This window comes from Pteropus medius, unplaced genomic scaffold (assembly GCF_902729225.1).
Source record: "Pteropus medius unplaced genomic scaffold, Ma_sr-lr_union100, whole genome shotgun sequence".
NCBI lineage: Eukaryota > Metazoa > Chordata > Mammalia > Chiroptera > Pteropodidae > Pteropus > Pteropus medius.
The window spans coordinates 21,789,376-21,794,146 of NW_024342471.1; the positions used below are offsets into that span (position 1 = coordinate 21,789,376).

Genomic DNA, 4,771 nt, shown 5'->3' on the forward strand with positions numbered 1-4,771 from the left:
TGGGCGGCCGCCGTCTCCACGTTACAGGTAGGTGCTTCTTGCTCATCTACACTATCGTGTCACCCTTCCTTTTCACTCGCCCAGGGCCACGAAGAAGAAATGTATCCACCCAACACCTCATGAGACTTTTGGGGTGCCGCTTCAGGAAATGGAGAATGTAATGCTGAAGATCTTTCTCTGCAGCTTTTTAAAGCTAATCTTCGAATTAGCCGGAGATCCGGTGAGATCTTTCCTTGTGTATATACATCTGCTCAAGATAAATTTGTTGTTTTTGTTCACGAACATATTGAAATCGTCCTATCTTTTATTGATCTGTGTTGGGGGAATTGTGGGTTTTAATAGTTTTTTTTTTTTTTTTTGAAAGGGTGAAAAACAATGTTTCAAATGCAAACAGGATCGGTCCATGATTCCATCCTCTTGTGGAGTTCATTTTATCACAAGCTGATCTTAAGGAAGGAATCTCACTTGGGTGTCACCTTTTGTGAGGTCCCTTCCCAGCTAACTTAAAGGTGTTAGCCTGGAATGTTTAATTTTATATTCTATGATTGTCTCAAGAAATTTTGCAAAAAAGGCAAAATGCTGTGTATGGAACTGTTTGTGACGGGGGTGGTGTCTGACGTGGTGGCATCTGTAGTCATTCTATGTATAACGGTACAGCAAGAGAGAACTGGCTGAGCCAAGGCATGCACCTTGACACCTGAGGTAACCCTGAAGCCATGCAAATTATAATCCTGTAGTTTATAAGACACATAGGGGGAATGTAGATGACCTAATTATACTATAATATTATATCATGTTATATAAATTATTTCACGCTGGGAATATTTCAGAAACCGAGTTTGAATTATTACTTCATGTTCATTTGGGCACAGGTTCACTCCTCGTTTGGCTCACACATATAAACACTCCTCACTACCTTATCTCTCTCACACACACACGCTCACACCTGTCTCTCCAAAATGCTAACTGTGCAGCATGCACCAGCCACTCCTGACTTCAGGGCACTGAGTCCTTCATCATCAACCTTGACCCTTCTTTCTCTCATCTTCGCATTCAATCCGACAGCAAACCCTGCCCACCCCATCTTCTAAATTTGAAACATTCTCTATAGCCTGGCACATGCCAATTTTGGTAAATATTCCAAGTACCCCTGAAAAAGAATATATATTCTGCACTTTTTGGTTGCTTTGTTCTATAAAGATCAATGAAGTCAAGTGCGTAAAGAGTGTTGGCAAAATTTTTCTAGTCCTGCTGATTTATTTTTGTTGGTTTGTTGGTTAATTGCTGATAGAGAAATGTTGATGCTCATAAATATGATGGGGGATGTCTTTATTTCTCCTTTAAGATTTGGTAGTATCTGCTTTATATATATCGAGGCTATATTAGCAAGTGTGTGTAGATTTAGAATTGTTCTATTTTTCTGGTGGGATTGACCCTTTTTGTTATAAAATATCTCATCGATTATATTGCTTCTTACCTTAAAATCCACTTCATTTGGCACTAGAATAACTAATCAACTTCGTTTTGATTAGTGTGTGCATGCAATATCTTTTCCCATTCTTTTATTTTTATTCTTTTTGTATGCTTATATTTAAGGTCTGCCTCTTGGAAGAATATAATTGTTGTTTTTTGTCATATAATATGACAATCCGTCTTTTCGTTGGAGTATTTTGTCCATTTATATTTAATGTAATTACTAACCAATTACTAACACAATACTAATGCATTATTAGCTGTTTTCAATTAGTTTCATCTGTTATGAGCTCTCTTTTCTCTCCTTTATGATTTTTTTAGGTCAGTCTATTGTCCTTTCTATTAGCTTATTATTTTTACATTTCTTTCCTCTTAAAATTACCTTATAGAGTACAAGTATGATCATAAATTAATGAAAGCTAATAAAATTAGTGTTTTTACTACTGCTCAACAATGCAAGGAACTTAGGATACGGTCGACTTCCTTTTCTTCTTGCCTCCATTTTGTGGCATTGCTGTCACATATTTTAATTACACATATATTTTAAACCCCACTAGACATTATTATTATCTTGTAATACCGTCAATATTTATTGAAATTTCCTAACACATTCACCCTTCTGCTGCTCTTCATTCTTTCCTAAATTTTTCTTGTTCCATCTGAGATCATGTTCTTCCTCTCTAAAGAACGTTCTTTAGCGTTTTGTTTAGTTCGAGTCTGTTAGTAATGTTTCCAGTTGTCTGAAATGTACTTATTTCATCTTCGATTCTGATAGATATTTTTTACTGAGTGTGGAATTATAGGTTGGATGTGATTTTCTTTCATTCCCCTCCCTTTTTTTTTTCCTGGCTTTCATCCGTTCTGCTGAAAAGTCCACTGCCACTCTGCCTGTTCTCCAGTGAAGCGAAGCATCGTGTCTCTGTTCCATGAGGCCTTTAGACCGATTCGTTTCATCTAGCTTTTGCTGCCGTTCCCCGTAGGCAAGATGGTCTGAAATCAGCTATATGGCCAGTTTTCCAGAGAAAAGATTTACATAGTAAGTGATTTTGGTTTTCTCCACAAGATTAACATGGTCTAGGGCCAAAGAAAAGGAATAGAGGATAGAATGGCACTTTCTGAAAGTAAGTGGCCCCGAGCGTCAGACAGGGTGATCTCCGGTATCGCATTTTATATCTCTCTTCATTGCGTTGTGCTTCCCTGAAGAAACCGAGATTCAGAGAGATTAACCGACTTGTCCAGTCTCACACAGCTAGTGCGCTTACTGAGGTTTGAATTCACACCAGTGGACTCCAGAGCTCACGCTTTTAACCACTAAACTTCACTCAAATCCAGAGTATTCAAACTTCTCTGATAATAAAACATAATAAGGGTTCAATCTTGAATCTAAATACACATATTCATAATCTAAACTAGCCTTTCGGTAATTAATATTGACCATATTATCTATAAGACATCATGAGATATCCTATTCCATCTCATCTCATCTTATATGTTAGATTAATGGGTTGGTCCCCAGTTCCAGATAAAAATCTCTGCTAACGACAATGACCTACCCTAAGGATTAATCGAGCGCATGGCTCTGGTTTGCCAGAGAAAGCTCAGAAAGTGAGAAGGAGAGGCAAAAGAAGCCACTTATTGTCTTTCAGGGAATTTAAGGATACAACTTAGGCTCACCCACTTAGGAGTCTCACGGTAGGCAGCCTCCTGTAGGGATTGTAACTTGGCATTGAAAAAGCAGGAAAGTCATTTCGCCTGTTTGGGGGCCCATCTTAGTACAGGGGCTGAGTAGGGACTCAGCAAATGTTTGCCGCCTGAGTCAAATAAAGGGTCAGATGAGAACTGACCCTTCTCGGCTCTAATTTTCTCTATTAAGCCACAGAATGAAGAAGGCTGTGAATTTCCTTCTGGGTCAGTCTCAACAGAAGAATATCCTAGAATGGTCATTTTTTCCAGAATTGCTCTCTTAGGCCGCTGTGACACTGAGGGATTAAAGAAAAATGTCCCCTCCCCTCATTTCCATAACTTCCTGTCCTGTCTTGTGGTTGACTTAAAACATTTTCGACTCCCGCCTCCCTCTTTCTCACCATTTCTTCCCCGCGGTTAAAGAGGTTAAACATTTTCAAAGGAAATGATTAAGCAAATCCAGAATCTTGGCGAGGGGACCTGATTTTTCAAGGCCCTGGATTTTGAGAGCTGAAGAAATCTGTATGATGAAGGGTTTGCACATGAGTTTTTAGCCTTAGTCAGGACTGGTGGTGCATAATTTCCTGTTTTTGTATCCTCAGAACTGCTAAGCTACTTGTGAACAACCGGGCCGGCCAGAGGAGGGCGGGGGTGGGGCTGGAGAGAGGGTTGGGAGCCAAGAAGGAGGAGAAGGCCGTTCCTCCTTCAGCTCTGGCAGAACTTCTGTGAAAGTGGAAAGAATTTTTTAAAGCAATGAAATAGAGACCAGAGGCAGATTCTAGACATTGGAGTTGGGGGTTTGGGGTGGTGAAGAGGAGAAGAAACAAGTCTGAACAGGAATTTTAATGGGCCGCCAGATAGTCAAAGAGGAGTCGAATCTCCAAACGTTCCGATAGGCACGAACATTTATTAGGCACTTACTGTGTGCCGGGCACAGTGCTAACCGCCTCGCGTGGAACGTATCATTAAGTCTCCATAGCAACCCCAGGAGGTAGATGCCACGATCACCTCCATTTTATGGATGTAAAAGCAAAGCTTGAAGATGTTAGGTGATTTGGGACTCCGGCCAAGGCCTTTTCAACCAAGAGCCCGTGTTCCTAACCACTCTCTGTTCTGAAGATAAAGGAAGTGACAGGGTTGTCACTGGTACCATAATATACATGTTCGTTTGTTTAGATCCAGGGTGGGGATGGGGCCCCCCTCAAAGTTGCCCCCCGATTTTCTTTTCTCTCAAAGCAGGGCTTCCGAATGAGCTCTTAGCGCCTCTTTCCATGTCTTCCTTCAGACTGCATTACCCGGATTCCCTTGCCAACTGGCTTCTGGTTCGGTTCAGCCAGGGAAGGCACTGGCAGCAAGATGTTTCCTGCATCCTCTCATTAGCAGAAAGCCAGTGCTTCAGGAGAGGCCCTTCTGGTCCCAGCTGCCCTCAGGCCGCCTCCCCACCCCCACACGGTGAGTCTCACAGGGGTCCCTGGCTCTGGTGCCTCTTCCTTGTCTGTCTGGCCCTAATGGTGGCTGTGGCTTCTTTCTGGGTCTAATCTCTGCATGGCTTCCTCGTCACACGTTTGCCTTGTCAGCTCTTCCAGCATCTTTCAAACTAGGGCCTCTGTTAATT

General features: G+C 41.6%; 1 long non-coding RNA gene across 1 annotated transcript; it reads right to left on the reverse strand.

Moving 5' to 3' along the window:
• Positions 1-2,317: 2,317 nt before the first annotated feature.
• LOC120603841 (uncharacterized) lies at positions 2,318-3,783 on the reverse strand. The gene is made up of 2 exons (XR_005653190.1): positions 3,148-3,783; positions 2,318-2,670 (listed from the first exon to the last, which is right to left on the reverse strand). It is a non-coding gene; the product is annotated as an uncharacterized LOC120603841 (long non-coding RNA).
• Between the last annotated feature and the right edge of the window lie 988 nt (positions 3,784-4,771).